Raw genomic sequence first — 22,242 nt, forward strand, 5'->3', positions numbered from 1 at the left:
AAAATTGACCCACTTCGCATTCGATTTTGAAATCGATTTCACAATCGATTGTTAGTAAAGGAGAGATTTAGCCAGTGATTTATACAATCAAGTTTTAGTCGATTTCAGTCGCTTAAAATCGACTCAAAAATCAAACTCTATTAAATATACCCTAGGCGTATAAGGACACATTTGTAATTGTGTTAGTTCCTTTACCGAGCAGAATATTACACACAATGGGATAGATGAGGAGTTGGGTGTAAATTGGAGAAAGAAGCTCTAACACATCTATACTAAATCTGACACATCTGTACTTACTCTGACACATCTACATTTACTCTGACACATCTGTAATTACTCTGACACATCTCTACTTACTCTGACACATCTACACTTACTCTGACACATCTATACTTACTCTGACACATCTACACTTACTCCGCCACATCTGCACTTAGTCTGACACATCTCTACTTACTCTGACACAACTGTACTTACTCTGACACATCTGCATTTACTCTGCCACATCTGCACTTAGTCTGACACATCTGCACTTACTCTGACACATCTGTAATACTCTGACACATCTGTATTTACTCTGACACATCTGCACTTACTCTGACACATCTGTAATACTCTGACACATCTGTATTTACTCTGACACATCTACACTTACTCTGACACATCTATACTTACTCTGACACATCTGCATTTACTCTGCCACATCTGCACTTAGTCTGACACATCTCTACTTACTCTGACACAACTGTACTTACTCTGCCACATCTGCACTTAGTCTGACACATCTCTACTTACTCTGACACAACTGTACTTACTCTGACACATCTCTACTTACTCTGACACAACGGTACTTACTCTGACACATCTGCACTTAGTCTGACATGTCTCTACTTACTCTTACACATCTGCATTTACTCTGACAAATCTGCATTCACTCTGACACATCTGTAATTAATCTGCCACCTCTGTACTTACTGTGACACATCTGTATTTACTCTGACACATCTGCACTTACTCTGACACATCTGTATTTACTCTGACACATCTGCACTTACTCTGACACATCTGCACTTACTCTGACAAATCTGTAATTATTCTGCCACCTCTGTACTTACTGTGACACATCTGTATTTACTCTGACACATCTGCACTTACTCTGACACATCTGTATTTACTCTGACACATCTGCACTTACTCTGACACATCTGTAATACTCTGACACATCTGTATTTACTCTGACACATCTGCACTTACTCTGACACATCTGTAATTATTCTGACACATCTGTACTTACTCTGATACATCTGTAATTACTCTGACACATCTGCACTTACTCTGACACATCTGTATTTACTCTGACACATCTGCACTTACTCTGACACATCTGCACTTACTCTGACACATCTGTAATTATTCTGACACATCTGTAATTACTCTGAGGCATCTGTACGTACTCTGACACATCTGCACTTACTCCGACACATCTGTACTTGCTCTGATACATCTGTATTTACTCTGACACATCTGTATTTACTCTGACACATCTGTAATTACTCTGAGACATCTGTACGTACTCTGACACATCTGCACTTACTCTGACACATCTGTACTTACTGTGACACATCTACATTTTCTCTGACACATCTGCACTTACTCTGACACATCTGTATTTACTCTGACACATCTGTAATTACTCTGACACATCTCTACTTACTCTGACACATCTACACTTACTCTGACACATCTATACTTACTCTGACACATCTACACTTACTCCGCCACATCTGCACTTAGTCTGACACATCTCTACTTACTCTGACACAACTGTACTTACTCTGACACATCTGCATTTACTCTGCCACATCTGCACTTAGTCTGACACATCTGCACTTACTCTGACACATCTGTAATACTCTGACACATCTGTATTTACTCTGACACATCTGCACTTACTCTGACACATCTGTAATACTCTGACACATCTGCACTTAGTCTGACATGTCTCTACTTACTCTTACACATCTGCATTTACTCTGACAAATCTGCATTCACTCTGACACATCTGTAATTAATCTGCCACCTCTGTACTTACTGTGACACATCTGTATTTACTCTGACACATCTGCACTTACTCTGACACATCTGTATTTACTCTGACACATCTGCACTTACTCTGACACATCTGCACTTACTCTGACAAATCTGTAATTATTCTGCCACCTCTGTACTTACTGTGACACATCTGTATTTACTCTGACACATCTGCATTTACTCTGACACATCTGTAATACTCTGACACATCTGTATTTACTCTGACACATCTGCACTTACTCTGACACATCTGTAATTATTCTGACACATCTGTACTTACTCTGATACATCTGTAATTACTCTGACACATCTGCACTTACTCTGACACATCTGTATTTACTCTGACACATCTGCACTTACTCTGACACATCTGCACTTACTCTGACACATCTGTAATTATTCTGACACATCTGTAATTACTCTGAGGCATCTGTACGTACTCTGACACATCTGCACTTACTCCGACACATCTGTACTTGCTCTGATACATCTGTATTTACTCTGACACATCTGTATTTACTCTGACACATCTGTAATTACTCTGAGACATCTGTACGTACTCTGACACATCTGCACTTACTCTGACACATCTGTACTTACTGTGACACATCTACATTTTCTCTGACACATCTGCACTTACTCTGACACATGTGTATTTACTCTGCCACCTCTGTACTTACTGTGACACATCTACATTTTCTCTGACACATATACATTTACTCTGCCACCTCTGTACTTACTGTGACACATCTGCACTTACTCTGACACATCTGTAATTACTCTAACACAGCGGTCAGGGAACTTTTTTACCTTTTACCCCAAAATATATTTAGATACGCCGACATTACCCCCTTTATTTGAAAGGAAGGAAATCATATAGTAGTGTCCCCATATAATGCCCCTGTAGTAGTGCTCCCATAGTTATGCCTCTGTACTAGTGCTCCCATAGTTATGCCCCTATATTAGTGCCCCCATATAATGCCATTGTAGTATTGCCCCCATATAATGCCCCTGTAGTAGTGCCGCTTGTACAAAAAAAAGAAAACACCTTAATCCTGCACCTGCATCCGCCGCCGTCCTGTCTGCCCGGCTGCTCCACGGAACTATGGGAAAGACGTCATGATGTCTCTCCCATAGTGCGCATGGAGAGAGGCATAAGCTGGAGTTCAGAAGAGAACGCCAGCCTCCGGCTAACGCGGCGCTGCAGGGAAGGAGCCGGGCACCCGTTAGTAATAATATCTCATCGGGCGTCCGGCTTAGAGCCTCCCTGCGGCACAACCGGGCATGCATATGAATCATTCTATAATATAGAATGATTCATATGCATGCATAGCTGTCCGTCCATTACCCTGAGGAATTTCATTTTTACCCCATCAGACTCTGCACCTCTCTACAATCTTTCAAATGAGCTCTTAAGACCCGCTACTTCATTAAAGCCTTCCAGCTCTCATCATAACTTGCTGCTACATCTTCCTTTCTCCCCGCCCACCCCATTCTGTGTCACTCCTGTTTGTCTTCCCCTCCATTAAAGAATGTAAGCTCTTTCAAGCAGGGCTCTCTACCCTCTTGTGCTTCTCCCTACTCTAATTTAATTTATCTCCTACTCCCCACTAGGGCAACTAACACTTGGCTGCTTATGCGGGTGTTAAGGTCGCTAATATAGCAATGTCTATCCATGTCCTGTATTGTATTATATTGCATTGTATTGTAAGTCAGTGGTTACTTTTTTGTCTATGTACTTTGTAAGGCGCTGCGGAACACTTGTGGCGCCATATAAATAAATGATAATAATAGTAACCCCATGTGGGTTAATTTAGCCCTGTTCCCTGACCACTGCTCTAACACATCTGCACTTTCTCTGATACATCTGTAATTATTCTGACACATCTGCATTTACTCTGACACATTTGCATTTACTCTGTCTCATCTGCATTTACTCTGACACATCTGTAATTAATCTGCCACATCTGTACTTACTGTGACACATCTGTAATTACTCTGACACATCTGCACTTACTCTGACACATCTGTACTTGCTCTGATACATCTGTATTTACTCTGACACATCTGTATTTACTCTGACACATCTGTAATTAATCTAACACATCTGATTACTCTGACACATCTACATTTACTCTGACACATCTACATTTAATCTGACACATCTGTATTTACTCTGACACATCTGATTACTCTGACACATCTGTATTTAATCTGACACATCTGTATTTACTCTGACACATCTGTAATTAATCTAACACATCTGATTACTCTGACACATCTGCATTTACTCTGACACATCTACATTTACTCTGACACATCTGTAATTAATCTGACACATCTGTACTTACTCTGACACATCTGTACTTACTCTGACACATCTACATTTACTCTGACACATCTACATTTACTCTGACACATCTGTAATTAATCTGACACATCTTTAATTACTCTGACACATCTGTACTTACTCTGACACATCTGTACTTACTCTGACACATCTGCACTTACTCTGACACATCTTGTACTTACTCTGACACATCTGCACTTACTCTGACACATCTTTAATTACTCTGACACATCTGTACTTACTCTGACACATCTGTACTTACTCTGACACATCTGTAATTACTCTGACACATCTTGTACTTACTCTGACACATCTGTACTTACGTGACCATTAGGGAAAAAAATCAGTGAAAACTAATGTGTGCTTACTCACAGCATTGTTGCACGCTGAGGTGGGGGCATTCTTCCTCATGTACAGCTGGCCCAGGCCCCTAACACAAGTCTGGGCTGGCTAATTAGTACCCCCCCCCTTCCATGGCTTCCATTGGGACAATTTAGATTTTTCTGCGATACATAGATACACTATAAAGCACTGTTTACTTTAGTAAGGATGTCAAAGCTAAATAATTAAAAGGAAAAGAGTGATGGAGTTTTCCAGATATTTGGCAGTCTGTAATACAACAGGAAAATAGAGCTGTGGAATGATTTGCCAAGTAATTATGTTACAGTGCTGACCATAATTTAAATCTTTAGTTCTATGTGAAAGTAGTCAAGAAATTAAGAATAGACTCATTCAAACTGAAATTAATTCCTGTATAGTTACAGCATCTTCAAGTTATGGCATTTTATGACAGACATGTTCCCATTCTGCTCACATTCCTCCTACTGACCTTCCCTGAATAGAAAACTATAGGAAACAAATTCAGCCATGTGTACTATAAAGAGAAGGTTATTGCTTAATTTGTCTTTGTCACTAAATTTATGGCCTAATTGGAACCTTCTGTCTGGTCTAATGCTCCCAAGCTTGCCACCCTAAATCTGTTGACATGTAGTTAAATGATTAAATGTTACAAGCTGTCTCTTAACTGTGTATGACTTATCTGACTCAACAATATCGCATGAATGTGTTGTAGACTGATCAGCCACAATAACATCACATGTCTATTTTGCACGACTTGTCATATGTCACCAGACTTAAAGATCAACCCAATTAGGCTGCAGGTACAAGACTTGTTTACTTGGCACTATAAAAGGGTCTGCATGTGTCCATGCCTGCCACTGTGTGTACTGGAGCCTCATAGTACTGTATGGCTGTATGGCTGTTCAATCTTATCATATTTACTGCAGTTTATCTTCTATCAACTTTATCCTGTTATCTTCAATAAAACCTATACTGGTTTGCAATCAACATTGTTCACATCCGTGACACACTTAACATCTTAAATGAGGGAAGGGGAAAGAGGACAAATTCACCGCACTGATCCTGGATAGATCTACCTAAGTAATAATATATTGTAAAGATGCTAAAGCCACCTCTGATGTCAATCTGGGTATCACAGTACCATAAGTATTTCAGGGTGGTGGTGCTACCGTTTGCCTCGGGGTCCCCCGTGATCAAGCCCCCGAGGCGAAATGCGCGTTGGGACGGATCTAGGGTGTTCCCGTGACACCCCAACACCAGGTTATGTACTCTACTACAGCATACTTCCAACACCTTGCCTATTTTGTACTGCAGGATAGAGCACATGGTTATGATCAGGATTTACCCTTTCACTGCCTATATGGCCAACTGCTCTCTCTGGTACAATAGGGTTTTGTTATGAAATAGAAACTGCCATCTTTTTTTCAACTTTAATTGCGGTACTAATGGGTTTAATAAGCCCCATTAATAAACAGGATTTATGATATTTTCTCACTGTCATAGATTTATTGTGAAGATCAGGATTTATCTTGATACTATATGATTGCCATTTTCAGTGAACAGTGCTGTATAATTTATTGTGATAATTTAATTATCAGCTAATTTACACAGCCTTTTTGAGCCATCAATAGTTATCTCTTCTTTCACTGTTAAATATATTCACCTCTTTCTCCTTGACATAGTTTTACACTGTGTGAGCAAAAGATTGTAAAAAATGTTTTGATTATTGACAACAGTGATTTATTTCTTTATCTGGATCATGTTGAAATTATTCAATTAACTAACCAGTCGACTACTATATTTTCCCAATTGAGGGTTGATATTGACTAACACCTGATGGTTTATAAATAGCTGCTGATACTAACATTATCTGTGAACTACAGTATATACTCCTGACCATTACATGGCAAAAGATCACCTTTTGAACTGATGCTGGGATTCCTGCTGTTGTTACCATTTATTACCAAACAGCAGTTTGGAACATCTTGGAAATAATTTTATATGGGTATAATTTCAGGAGGTTTGCATATTATGCACAGATTTTGAGATATACCCTCCAGATATGTCTCTGTGATCTATATTGTTTATTATGATTGCAATGATTCATGTGCACTGGTGACATTTGTGATATAGTTGGTAACAGAGTGTGTTATTTCTATTCATTTCTTTCTATTTTTTCAAGAGGCTCTCATACCGACCTGATAATTCTCTCATTTGTTGTCCTATGCCTCTGGGTATGACCACCAACAGCAGAAATTGTGGTTGATGACCGGAACCTCTTCTTATTTGCCTTCTCGGGACTACTACACCAGCAACTCTCTCACTCCTCCTCCTCTACAATTGTTTATGAGACCGAGCAGCAGAGCCTGGTTGTGGAATCTTTAGCCCCTACTTTTTCTATATCTCTGTTTACCGACATTTCCTATATATTGACCTGATATTATACTATGTCACTAGAGCCTTTCACTTCTATGACTGTGATATATCTTATTATACGATCACTTATATTTGAGATTCATCATCTCTAGTTGATTACAATTTTATCTCTACAGCACTTTGTATTTTCCCAGAGGTCCTCATTTCAACCGATAAATTCAGTCATTTGCGGTCCAATACCATGGACATGACAGCAAATAGCAGTAATTTGGTGTGAAGACTAGGACCACTGTTGACTATTGATCTTAGGGGCTACAATGCCAGGAGATCTCTCACTCCTTTTCCTCCACTTTTTAGTGTGAAAGGAGCAGCAGAGCCTGGAATTGAATCTGATATCCCCTACTTTCTATTTTTCCATTTTCTATTTCTGTTATTAACAACCCTCCTTGGGAATCATTAGAGTACATTGTTACGTTATTATTCAATTGAATACAATTTTTCATTATCATTGACCTGATGTTTTTAACTTTATTTTATCAATACATGTTTCATGTTGTATTGTCTAGTATTTGTTGTTCTATATTTTGCCTACTTTTATCTGGGTTATTGTTAACCTGAGATTAATCTTTTCACTCTTTTCACTACTTTTGTCAGATATTCTTGTTATCTGTGTAAGTCTTTTTATTGAATTGTCATAGATATAATAAAAGTTATGTTTTATTGCTATCAATTGAACTAATAGAGTGCACCCATATAGAGTCCTTTGGTTGAAGTTCTTCATGAACCTATACCCTTTGTTTTTCGGAACACTTAACATCTTGTAGGCATCTGCCAATAAAATCCATCTACAATGCTACTACTAAAATGATCTATTGCTTTTTTACACTGTATCTTTTTCTGGTTATCTTAAACCTCTTGTCTTCCTGATAAATTTCATATGCTTTGTAATGTTTTCTATCCAAATGCAGCGCCCTATTTTCTCTGCTACAAAATGATCTTCTGTGTGTATCTGTTTTCAAAATTGCACTTGTAATTGTCCATAATATTATGGCATTTTCTGGGGTTTACCGAATTTTTCACTTTAGTACATCCTGCCTAGTGGGTGGAATGTAAATAGACCTATAGACAGTGGAATCCAAAGATAAATAAACCATATATGTACATTAAGATACCTTACAATATTATAACTCTCACACCTCACAACAGAGGTGTATCTAAAATGGGTGCAAGGTGTTTGCACACGGGGCCACTGCACCCATATTTTACTTACCTCTCCAACGTCCCATGTCAGCTGCAGCAGCCCTACACAAAATGCCTGGAAAATAGGCGTCGTGGCCATTTTTACCTGAGTTTTGCGAATACACAGTGGGAAAAATCACCAGAAAAATGTCGGCCACGCCATTTTCCCAGTGACCTGCACAGACTAGTGCCAAGAGTCTACTGCTGCATTCAGTGTGCTGCCGGCCACCGGGGAGACAGGAGGGGGCCCCAGATAGGAAATGCACACGGACCCCTCCTCTCTTTATACGCCTCTGCCTCACTGGAGTGTTTCAGTTATGTAAATGTCTTTAGGATCCAGCTCCACATACTGTACCATCTGAAGAAGTGATATATAAAATAAATAAGATGATCAATGTATACTGTAGAAATAAAATATTTTTACATCCAGAATTCACTATGATCTCCTATATTTTCCACCAATGCATTGGCTCACACAGTCCCCCCTCCCCACACACACACTCTGCTGCATCTAAGGAAGACCTTCACCAATCACCAAGAAGGAACAGGATGTTATGTAAGAGCAGGAGGAAAGTGGTATGGTCTTTAAAAGTCACATTACGATGAATTAAACTGACCGCACATTATGACTTTTCTCACTTTACGCTCTGAGTTTATCAGTATGTTGTAGTTATTACAACCGAAATGATGTATTTACTCACCATGATTGATTACAACAATACTAACATGCACAGGCACTTTATGTGATTCAATTATTTATGAAACAAAAATTAAACAGAAAAACTTGGCAACTCTTACTTTATTGTAACAATAGAAAAAAGTGTCATTCCATTAGTTAAATATATTACACACAAATATCACAGCAACTTTAAACGGAGTAGCTGGATGCATCATTTGACAATTTATATGCTACTTGAGCAAGTACCATTGCGAAATTATGTAAAAATATGTGCAGCTGCTCTAACATTTGGTCTCCTTGGATTATTGCAACATAAAGCTAGATAAACTGAATTATTTACTTGTATTATCTGAAGACTTGTAGCAGAGGAATAAAACCTACAGTACCTGCTATTGAACAAGCCAAGAACTAGGCTCTATAAGATCTTAGCAGTTTTACATAAACAAATATGTGCAATATTGTGATGTCTGTGTTCGGGTTCAATCACACTTTTCTAGATTTATGTATTTTTGACACATGGAATTGATGTAAATAAATACATAATTAGCAAATGTTTACAGGTACATTCTGTTGCAACTCTGAAAAATTTGGTTTCACTCAAAGGGGTATATTTACTAAAGTGCAGGTTTTTAGAAATGGAGATGTTGCCTATAGCAACCAATCAGATTCTACAGTACCTAACATTTAACTAGCACCTTCTAGAAGATAATAGCTAGAATCTGATTGGTTGCTATGGGCAACATCTCTACTTCTAAAAGCTCTCACTTTAGTAAATATACCACAAAATCTCAAGCAAAGCAGCTGCGTCTGCGTTTTTCCTTTGTACAGCACATGCGAATGAGGCGGGCATATGCATCTCGGGTGTATCAAAGTCAGAAGCATCTCACCTTGGGGCTAAATGGGTGTATCAGGGCAGCAATGGGGCATTCACATGTGGGATATATGTGCAGTGGGCTTGTAGGAGAATTGCAGGCTTTTCAGAGGTGAATGTACCCAGAGATCCAACTAATTTCAGATGGATCTTATGCACCAAGTATAGAGGTGGCACAAAAGTGCACTAATAATGATGACTGCTGCTCTCACAGGCTTATGTATAGGGACAGTCCAGCCGCATAGATGCAGCCAACTCTGAATGCATCTGATACATGCATTGTTAATACATGTGCTTGATAGTATTCAAACACAAGTAGATTTGAAAATGCATTTGTAAGTGGCTTCCAGATCGGGATCGGTGATCTGGGATCAGCGGTGTAATAGATGATAGTGGAGCGTGCATTAGTAAAATCTTAGTATCATGTCTTGATATTGAATTTATCAGCAAAAACAAGTGCAGAACATTTTTTTTAGAAACAATCTATGGGCTATTGGGGGTAAATTTACTAAAGTGAGAGTTTTTAGAAGTGAGTTTTAGAAGAGATGTTGCCCATAGCAACCAATCAGATTCTACCTATTATCTTCTAGAACGTGATAGTTAAATGTTAAGAAGAATCTGATTTCTTGCTATGGGCAACGTCTCTTCTAAAACTCACTTCTAAAAACTCTCACTTTAGTAAATTTACCCTTTGGTAATTATTTATTTTATAAGATCAAAAATTTGCTAATTAATCTTATTATACTCTATTCTTTAGCACCCAGGTGTGAATATTTATTTTGTTACCAGAATTATATTCCTTTTCAGTAACACACAATGCTATTGTATGTAGACAGCCACTCTAGTGGAATGGAGGAGTCCAAGCAATAATTCTTTTCTTTCCTGTCCTGTTAAGCATACACTATAAACCATGCCTAAAGGTAACATGTACATTTATTACTGACAGGAGTTATGTCTCGTATTATCATTTCCGTTATAATGATATCAGTCCCTGGCTGTTGCAAAAGCAAATCTTTGGTGCACACAGCTCACCATACACATGTTATAAATAAAATTGTTGGTGCAGTGTCTTATGTAGATTTATGCCAGTAGGGGAGGAAAATGATTTGCTGTGATTGATTCTGTAACAAATGATCCTGATGTTGACCAATTTATGTCTTTAAAACTTTTATTAATAAAAATTTATTAACTCACAATTTTTTTTCCAGAAACGTATAGTTTCCGTATTGGAAAGCACCCACATTTAGTTTATTTACTTATATTTAGTAATGATTTATTTAATTTTACCCCTGTGATAAGCGTTAAGTCGGCTGAACTGGAGGGATGGAGACACCTACCTCTGTCATACATGGTGAGAGCTAGTATTATTAAAATTATTTCTTTACCTGGACTTTTATATTTAATTCAATCCATATCTTGTGTTCTACTAAGAAGAGACATTCAGCATAGCCACTATCTCTTTCACAAATTTATCTGGAATGGCTAGCGACCTAGGATTAATTTACTGAAACTACAGCAGCCTATCACCAATGAAGGGGAATAAACTTTCCTGATCTTATGCAATATTCTTATGCTTCGGTTCTACACCACCTGATAGATTGGAAAGGCAATTCCTGGGGGGGGGAAGCTCGTGGGCAACATATTCAAAAGAGCACTTACCACAGTTGAAAGGGGAAAAAGAAACAGAAGCACCGGATTCAGCGGAAAAGTAATTGCCAGTAGCAGATCTACGGCCCCCGCAGCCCCCGCGGTGGCTTGGGGGCGCCGGGGGCCATTGCTTTGCCATGGGAACTGTGAACGCTGGCCTCTGAAGTGATCGGAGGCTAAGGAAGCCTCCAATCGCTTCAGAGGCCAGCGTTCACAGTGATGCAGTGCACGGGTGACGTCACCCACGATGTGAGGAGCTTGCTGGATCAAGTTAGATCCAGTCAGCATGGCAGCAGGAGCGACAGCCGGGGCAACGGCTGCATGGAGTCAGGTAAGTACTGGGATCAGGTAAATACTGGGGGGGCACTACTTTAAGGGACACAGCTACAGGGGCACTACTTTAAGGGGCACTGCATATGGGCTCAACTACAGGTGGCATTGCAAATGTGCTCAACTACAGTGGGCACTGCATATGGGCACAATTTCAGGGGGCATTGCATATGGGCTCGACTATAGGGAGCACTGCATACGGGCTCAACTACAGGGGGCACTGCATATGGCACTACATATGGGCACAACTACAGGGGGCACTACATATGGGCACAACCACAGGGGGCACTGCATATTGGCACAACTACAGGGGCACTAGTACAGAGGGCCCTGCATAAGGGGCAAAGCTACAGGGGACATTGCATATGGGCACAGCTACAGGGGGCAATGTATATGGGTTCAACTACAGGGGTCACTGCATGTGGGCACAACTACATGGGGCAATGCATATGGACTCAACTACATAGGGCACTGCATTTGGGCACAACTACAGGGGGCACTGCATATGGGCACAACTACAGGGGGCACTGCATATGGGCTCAACTACAGGGTGCATTGCATAAGAGGCACAACTACAGGAGGACTACTACAGGGGGTACTGTATAAGGGGCACTAACTTGATTCACACAGTTTACAGGTTATAAAATATGTTCCCAATAATCTGGCTCTACATGGACATAAAACCTGCCTACAGCTGAGGTGACAGACTTCGGCTGGAGTCAGCCAGGGAGGAGATAGGGGCAGCCAGTAGATGCCAGGGATAAAAGAGGAAGTTACAAATGAGAATGATTATAAACAGAAAATTTACAGGCCCAAACAGCGCCCCCTGCCCTGCGGTGCCCTGTGCCATGGCACATGTTGCACCACCCTAGTTTCGGCCCTGGCCAGTAGTACCAACAGGCAGCTCATGACTGGAGCAAAGGAATATGGGAGGAGACCGAGGAACAGTTCAACGTGGTGGCATCCATATGCTGCAGCCTCACTGAGTTTAAGAAGTGGTACGTACTGTACATGCATCTTATCTTTTTAATAATTTTTTTTTTATATGTTGTAGATGTCTGATAATAATGCACTTTACACATATACACTGGTTGTATCTGCTTTTCTAGTTAATGTAATAACTGACTGGTAAATTATGCCCAAAAAATATAAAAAACATGCATCTAATAATTGTTCCTATGTGTTTCTTAACAGGGGCGTAACTATGTATTTGAAGGCCCCATAGCAAAAGTTTGTAAGGGCCTCTAAAAATATATATAACACATCTAACTTTGATAAGAAAGATGGACAACCCTCAGCTCTGGGTCCCATAGCAGCTGCACCCCTTGCATCTATGGTCAGGCCTAGCGACAGGGGTGGACTAAAGGGACAACCATACCGGGCCCCATGGTCCAGAGGGGCCCGAGGTCCAGACAGGTAAAAAAACGGGGCCGTGGACAGTGGATTCACTGTTTCAGCCAGCGGGCCGCAGCCGCCGGGACCCATAGCTCCCTTGTAGCCTTGCTCAGGCAGCACTGGGCTCTTCCAGGTGACTTAGCTGTGGTTCAGGCCGGACATGACCTTTAAGACTGCAACGCGGCTGTGTGACGTCATAGGTCACATCACCGCACATCTTCCTCGCCCGTCAGGCAAGCTGCGTTGTTGCAGTGGTCAGGAATTGAGGCTGCCATTAGGAGATAGAGGATAAGGAATAGGGGCTAGGGGCAGAGGAAGGTAATGGGTCTGGGGATGGAAGAAGGTCGACGGGGCTTGACGCAGAGGTAGGTGATGGTGCCTGGGGATGGAGGAAGGTGAAGGGGACAGAGGAAGATGAAGGGGGCTGGGGCAGAGGAAGGTGATGGGGGCAGGAGGTGAAGGGGCAGGGCGCAGAGGAAGGTGATGATGCCTTGGGACAGAGGAAGGTAAAGAAGCCAGAGGAAGATGAAGGGGGCTGGGGATGGAGGAAGGTGATGGGGGCTGGGGATGGAGGAAGTTGAAGAGGTAGAGAAAATGAAGGGGGCTGGGGCACAGGGAGGTGATGGGGGCTGGGTATGGAGGAAGGTGAAGGGGGCAGAGGAAGGTGATGGGGGCATAAGGTGATAGGGGCTGGGGACGGAGAAAGGTGATGGAGGGCTTCTGGGCTGAGGATGGTGATGAGGGGCTGAATTTGAGGAAGGTGATGAGTACTGAGAATGGTTGGCTGCAGATACCATCCTCCTACCCCTGAGGCATCTACAGCATTGTCATCAAGAAGACCTTGCAAGAGACGGCAGACAAAAACTACAGCCTGCATCGTTAGTGACAAAACATAGTGTATCTTTACTTTATATAAAGGCTGGCATATCTTTCAGTTAACATTATCATACTGTACTTCACATATCACACATGGTTAGAAGGTGGGGCCCTCAGAGACATTAGTGTACCGGGCCCCGAGATTTCTGTTGCCGGCCCTGCATATGGTAGTTATGCCCATGTTTCTTAACATGCTGAGCAATATAGTGATATTTTTTAATAGAAGGTACACAGACATATCTGGATCTTGTCATAAGCACCATATTCTCCTATAATCTTTCAAACATACAGTATATATTTAAGAATAATGGATCAATACAATTAGGTGCGAGTTGGGTTCTGCGAGTCATTCTCACGTGAACTCACACTGCAAATTTCATTTGAAATCCATTAAGACCTCCACTGGTTTATTGCTAATTACCACATTACACACCTCTTAACTTAAAATATAAACTTAACTGAACCTAATGAAATAAAGACACTGACACAAAAACAGCTTGGCTAAAAAGTCACAGCTTTCATTTAATTAATTATTAATCTGAGAAAGGAGGCCAGAAGGGGCTGCAATCTCAGTTCTAGCCTCTTCAGATGTAACCTCTCCAGGGGACGACTAAAATGTCCCCCCTACAGATGCATATGCGCTACGGAAGACTCACTTCCCCTCACGGGCTCAGTCCGAACGTTTCTGCGCTAGAAGTGTCCAGGTCCCCACCACTAAGTAGGACAAACTCGCCATATAATACAGGGCAATTACCCCACAACATTTTCTTGCGTCACATAAAGACACTGAGAACCAGTGCTATCCCACCAATGCTGCACCTCTACTAAATTGGGAAAAATAAATTGTTAACATGCAAGAAATTGAAACCTGGTTTTGGGCGGGAGGACGGGGCTGCAAAAGAGGCTGACCAAACAAACAGCCTCCCCTATATACTACTAGACAAAGACACACCCATAAAGCAAAATTAATCTGATGCTTGAAGCCATATATTAATCTGCCTAGGAACAAGGATGTCACACTCAGTCAATCAGCAAACTAAACCAGGATTCTTATATATCCTCAAGTCTGTACAGCTTTTGTTTGCTATTCCAAACTCACATTACTATTTAGAGAAAATTAAAGTTTTTTTTGTGCGCACCCCCCTGAGCAGGTGAAAAGGTAAGGGAAAATTTGTATTTTAAGGTACAAATGTCAATAAAGACAAGTTTTCAGGGGAATTTCTCTAAACAGCTCAATAATGGATGTAAATGATGCGGGACAGGTATGTGGAGGTGTAAATGATGTGTGAGAGATACCTGGAGGTGTAAGTGATGTTGGGTCAGGTACATGGAGGTGTAAATGATGTGGGACAGGTACGTTGAGGTGTAAATGATGTGTGAGAGATACCTGGAGGTGTAAGTGATGTTGGGTCAGGTACATGGAGGTGTAAATTATGTGGGACAGGTATATGGATGTATACATGATATATGGACAGGTATGTGGGGGTGTAAATGATGTTGGACAGGTACATGGAGGTGTAAATTACATGAGGCAGATACGTGGAGGTGTAAATGATGTGGGCAGGGGCAGACTGGGCTGGGTGGCAGGATGCCATTTGCCCCCTGGGTAGGTACAATTCTACAAATGTGGGGCCACCAACACTGCCGGCATCAGGGCCGGATTTACCGCAAGGCCTGGCGGGTCCCATAAAATCCGTCCCGTCCATCACAAAGGCTAGTTGTACAGGTAAATGTTTTACAGAGGCTCAGTAATGGGCTCAAACTAGTATTAGTAGCATTAATACTGGCACTGAGCTCCGGTACTGTGCCTCTGCAAAACATGTTCCCAGAGGATCACTGCGCGACCACCGCGTGATGTCATGATGTCATGCGGACACACCCTATACTTCCGCACTGCCAGAGACCCACTGTCTGCACTACATCGGTGAGGGCCCACCCACAGCCAAACCCCAGCCTCAGCACAGCACCGGACAGAACAATACAGAGGCGCAGCTTGAGAGGGGACAGGTGCAGCATGTACCACAGGTAATGGGAGGATGGTGCACCAGCAGTGGAGCCTGGTAGGATGGGCAGTGTTGGACTGGTCAGCTGGGGACCCAGAGAGCTCTCTTTTGCATATGCACAAATCAGAGTCTGCCTCACTGGCACAGACCACTTATGCCGGTCTGAAGTGCATGCCCATGGAATCAGAGCGAGACACGAGCAGATCCACAACTATGCCTGGGCTGCTGGCCAATGGGCTGGCACTGTGGCAGAGAAATGTAGCAGAGACTTTTGACTCAAGCTGCTGGGCTGGTTTCTGGTTCACAGAGTGATTGAGTGAACCGCACATCCACAGTGTTGGCTGGCTGATAGTGACACTACTACTATGCAGCTGCAATGGGGAAAAAAACATGCGGCCCTGGTTTGTTTTTAACCAGCACTACACTGGTTTCATTTTTTTTAACTGATGTCACTGATTCTCTAGTCTTTGATCCTCTATGCATTATATATTGTGGACACTTTTGCTCTCTGTATTACATGGTTGTCACTGATTCTGTATTATAAGGTGGTCATTGATGCTTTGTGCATTATGTGATGGCCATTGATGTATTTTATCCCAGTCACTGCAATGTTCTCTGTATTATATGGCAGTCACCATAATGTTTTCTGTATTATTTTTTTGACATGAGTTTTTCTCTTATGTCATTGCCTATTTACGCCACACCCGGTTTATAAAACCACAGCTACAGGGTGTTTTCTTTTTAACCACATCCAATTTTCCATTGCAATGTGCTTGGGCCACTTGCTTGTGTTTGCCCCCCAGGCAGAATGTTGTCAGCCAGCCCCTGGATGTGGGACAGGTATGTGGGGGTGTAAATGATGTGGGACAGGCAGGTACATGGAGGTGTAATTGATGTGGGACAGGTACATGGAGGTGTAAATGATGTGGAACGTGTATGTGGAGGTGTAAATGACATTGGACAGGTACGTGGAAGTGTAAATGATATGGGGACAGGTATGTGGAAGTGTAATTGATATGGGGACAGTTACGTGGAGGTGTAAATGATATGGGGATAGTTATGTGGAGGTGTAAATGATGTGGGACAGGTACCTGGAAGTGTAAATGATGTTGGGTCAGGTACATGGAGGTGTAAATGATGTGGGACAGGTACGTTGAGGTGTAAATGATGTGTGAGAGATACCTGGAGGTGTAAGTGATGTTGGGTCAGGTACATGGAGGTGTAAATGATGTGGGACAGGTACGTTGAGGTGTAAATGATGTGTGAGAGATACCTGGAGGTGTAAGTGATGTTGGGTCAGGTACATGGAGGTGTAAATTATGTGGGACAGGTATATGGATGTATACATGATATATGGACAGGTATGTGGGGGTGTAAATGATGTTGGACAGGTACATGGAGGTGTAAATTACATGAGGCAGATACGTGGAGGTGTAAATGATGTGGGCAGGGGCAGACTGGGCTGGGTGGCAGGATGCCATTTGCCCCCTGGGTAGGTACAATTCTACAAATGTGGGGCCACCAACACTGCCGGCATCAGGGCCGGATTTACCGCAAGGCCTGGCGGGTCCCATAAAATCCGTCCCGTCCATCACAAAGGCTAGTTGTACAGGTAAATGTTTTACAGAGGCTCAGTAATGGGCTCAAACTAGTATTAGTAGCATTAATACTGGCACTGAGCTCCGGTACTGTGCCTCTGCAAAACATGTTCCCAGAGGATCACTGCGCGACCACCGCGTGATGTCATGATGTCATGCGGACACACCCTATACTTCCGCACTGCCAGAGACCCACTGTCTGCACTACATCGGTGAGGGCCCACCCACAGCCAAACCCCAGCCTCAGCACAGCACCGGACAGAACAATACAGAGGCGCAGCTTGAGAGGGGACAGGTGCAGCATGTACCACAGGTAATGGGAGGATGGTGCACCAGCAGTGGAGCCTGGTAGGATGGGCAGTGTTGGACTGGTCAGCTGGGGACCCAGGGAGCTCTCTTTTGCATATGCACAAATCAGAGTCTGCCTCACTGGCACAGACCACTTATGCCGGTCTGAAGTGCATGCCCATGGAATCAGAGCGAGACACGAGCAGATCCACAACTATGCCTGGGCTGCTGGCCAATGGGCTGGCACTGTGGCAGAGAAATGTAGCAGAGACTTTTGACTCAAGCTGCTGGGCTGGTTTCTGGTTCACAGAGTGATTGAGTGAACCGCACATCCACAGTGTTGGCTGGCTGATAGTGACACTACTACTATGCAGCTGCAATGGGGAAAAAAACATGCGGCCCTGGTTTGTTTTTAACCAGCACTACACTGGTTTCATTTTTTTTAACTGATGTCACTGATTCTCTAGTCTTTGATCCTCTATGCATTATATATTGTGGACACTTTTGCTCTCTGTATTACATGGTTGTCACTGATTCTGTATTATAAGGTGGTCATTGATGCTTTGTGCATTATGTGATGGCCATTGATGTATTTTATCCCAGTCACTGCAATGTTCTCTGTATTATATGGCAGTCACCATAATGTTTTCTGTATTATTTTTTTGACATGAGTTTTTCTCTTATGTCATTGCCTATTTACGCCACACCCGGTTTATAAAACCACAGCTACAGGGTGTTTTCTTTTTAACCACATCCAATTTTCCATTGCAATGTGCTTGGGCCACTTGCTTGTGTTTGCCCCCCAGGCAGAATGTTGTCAGCCAGCCCCTGGATGTGGGACAGGTATGTGGGGGTGTAAATGATGTGGGACAGGCAGGTACATGGAGGTGTAATTGATGTGGGACAGGTACATGGAGGTGTAAATGATGTGGAACGTGTATGTGGAGGTGTAAATGACATTGGACAGGTACGTGGAAGTGTAAATGATATGGGGACAGGTATGTGGAAGTGTAATTGATATGGGGACAGTTACGTGGAGGTGTAAATGATATGGGGATAGTTATGTGGAGGTGTAAATGATGTGGGACAGGTACCTGGAAGTGTAAATGATATGGGGAGAGGTACGTGGAGGTGTAAATTATGTGAGACAGGTATGTGGAGGTGTAAATTATAATGGGCAGGTACGTGAAGGTTCAAATGTTATGGGGACAGGTATGTGGAGGTGTAAATGATATGGGACAGGTACGTGGAGGTTTGAATGATGTGGGGCAGGTATGTGGAGGTGTAAATGATGTGGGGCAGGTACGTGGAGGTTTGAATGATGTGAGGCAGGTATGTTGAGGTGTAAATTATGTGGGTCAGGTATGTGGAGGCTTGAATGATGTGGGACTGGTATGTGGAGGTGTAAATGATGTGGGACAGGTATGTGGAGGTGTAAATGATGTGGGGCAGGTATGTGGTGGCTTGAATGATGTGGGACAGGTATGTGGAGGTGTAAATGATGTGGGACAGGTATGTGGAGGTGTAAATGATGTGGGGCAGGTATGTGGAGGCTTGAATGATGTGGGACAGGTATGTAGAGGTGTTGTATTGATGGGAGAGGTAAAAGTGATTATTCCAACTTTTATAAACTTGTATAATAACACTAAAAAATTACTCTGCAACAGTTTTCTGTACCCCAAAATGCTGGAGAGACTTTAATTTGCTGAAAAACGCTTGCTGTCATTTTTGCACCATTTATAAAAAGGTGCAAAAATCAGCCATTTGACATTTTTTAAAAACCTCCAGTACAGGGTCGTATTTATAATGGGTGCAGGGTGTGAGGTGAACATAGGTCGCTGAGTCCAAGAGGGCCAAAATCACACACCCTGCACCCATTTATTCAACACTTACCTCTCCGGAGTCCAGCCCTGTACAAATCACCTGCAAAATGCGCAGTAGGGAAATCACCAGGAAAATAGCTGCCTCTCCAATATCCCCGGCATTTCTCTGACACAGGACTAGAGTCTACTAATGCCTGAAGTCTACTGCTGCGCTCTGTATGCTGCTGGCCGCCGGGTAGAGAAGAGGGGTCCCTGGACAGAGACTGCACACCGCTACGCCCCTGCTCCAGTACTTTCTTTATGGCCACTAACAGCCTTCTACATGGTCCTGCTATCGTAGTTGTAACTTTTTGGGGGTCCAGGATGGTTTCCCCACTTTTTCATGCACTTCTCTCAGGTTGCATTTTGTAGAAAAGTAGAACACCGTCACCGTGACTACGGAAAATTGGCATTTCTAATTGGATCACACATTTCTCGGGTGCACGCATTAATGCGATGTATGTGAGATTAATAAAACAAACTCGCTTTTGCAAACTCACACAATTGGCTTGAGCCTTAAGAATTTTATATCACCAAACCCCCCTCATTCTTTTTCAATCTCAAGTCACACGCACAAGAAAAAAATGACAGGAAACGCATGAAAATCAGTGTAATGTTGTTATATATGTATGATGTTACCAAATGTGACCATTTTATTTTTCTTTATTTATAATAAATATGCAGTCAATATCTAGAATTTGCTGACAAAACACTCCACAGTTTACATCAAGGAAGCTCTAATGTTACATATGTGTTATGGATTACCCGAAAAGAGAAAATATACATTAATATAATAGTATACAAAATAATTCTATGCATTTTGAATGACATAATTTTTTAAATCTTTTGTGATTTTCCTGGTTTTGGAATGACATGAACGAAGTGTCCATGAGGTGGCAGGAAAACCGTGGGGTTTCCAGTGTAAAAATCTAAATTTTCAGCAGGAAAATTGTATATATATACACGCACACATTTTCCTAATATCAAAACAATCTAGATTTTCCTCTTGTTTCCCATCTGTAGTCACTTGGATTAGGGGTGAGCTGGTTCGTATTTCTGAAATCCGAGCCCCCCCAATCCGAGGCTGATCCGAGTCAGGCTCGACTTTTCCCGCCTGACTCGGATTTGAAATCGAGGCAAAACGTCATCATCCCGCCTTCCGGGTCTCGAGGGTTTTGGATCCTATATAAGGTACCCGCGTCGTCGCCATTTTCTCACTCGGCTGTGGACAGTGAAGATGGAGGGTGGGAGTTAGGGCTGGCTGGGCTGTGTAGTGTAGTGTTGTGCAGTGCTGTGCTGTGCTGCTGTTGTCCATAGGGGCTGTGTCCACTCCTCCAAAGTCCATAGGGGCTGGCTGTGTTGTGCTGTGCTGCTGTTGTCCATAGGGGCTGTGTACACTCCTCCAAAGTCCATAGGGGCTGGCTGTGTTGTGCTGTGCTGGTGTTGTCCATAGGGGCTGTGTCCACTCCTCCAAAGTCCATAGGGGCTGGCTGTATTGTGCTGCTGTTGTCCATAGGGGCTGTGTCCACTCCTCCAAAGTCCATAGGGGCTGGCTGGACTGTGTTGTGCAGTCAGTTGTCCATAGGGGATGTGTCCACTCCAAAGTCCTGTGCAATGTCCCAGTCCTAAAGGTGTGCTGTAGTGTTGTCCAGGGGGTGCATCAGGGGTGATCCCCCCAAGTGCAAAAAAAAATAATATTTTTCCTGTGTTTGTGAATTGTGTGTGCAGTAGCAGCACTTGCATCAGTAAAGTAGTGCCAAGCGTGCGCCTGTGTCCCATAAGTAAAGGGCCGGCTGGCTTGACCGTTAAAGGGTGCTGTAACCCCCAAAGTGCACTCCAAAAAAAAGAAAAAAATATATTTTTTTGTGTTTGTGAATTGTGTGCGCAGTAGCAGCACGTGCATCAACAAAGTACTGCCAAGCGTGGGCCTGTGTCATAAGTAAAGGGCCGGCTGGCTTGACCATTAAAGGGTGCTGTAACCCCCAAAGTGCACTCCAAACAAAATAAAAAAATATTTTCTGTGTTTGTGAATTGTGTGCACTGTGGCTGCACGTGCATCAACAAAGGAGCAGCGCCAAGCGTGCGCCTGTGTCATAAATAAAGGGCTGGCTGGCTTGACCGTTAAAGGGTGCTGTAACCCCCAAAGTGCACTCCAAACAAAATAAAAAAATATTTTTTTTTGTGTTTGTGAATTGTGTGTGCAGTAGCCGCATGTGCATCAACAAAGTACTGCCAAGCATGCGCCTGTGTCATAAGTAAAGGGCCGGCTGGCTTGAC

The sequence above is a fragment of the Taudactylus pleione genome, unplaced genomic scaffold (assembly GCF_031769625.1).
Source record: "Taudactylus pleione unplaced genomic scaffold, aTauple2 ptg000016l, whole genome shotgun sequence".
NCBI lineage: Eukaryota > Metazoa > Chordata > Amphibia > Anura > Myobatrachidae > Taudactylus > Taudactylus pleione.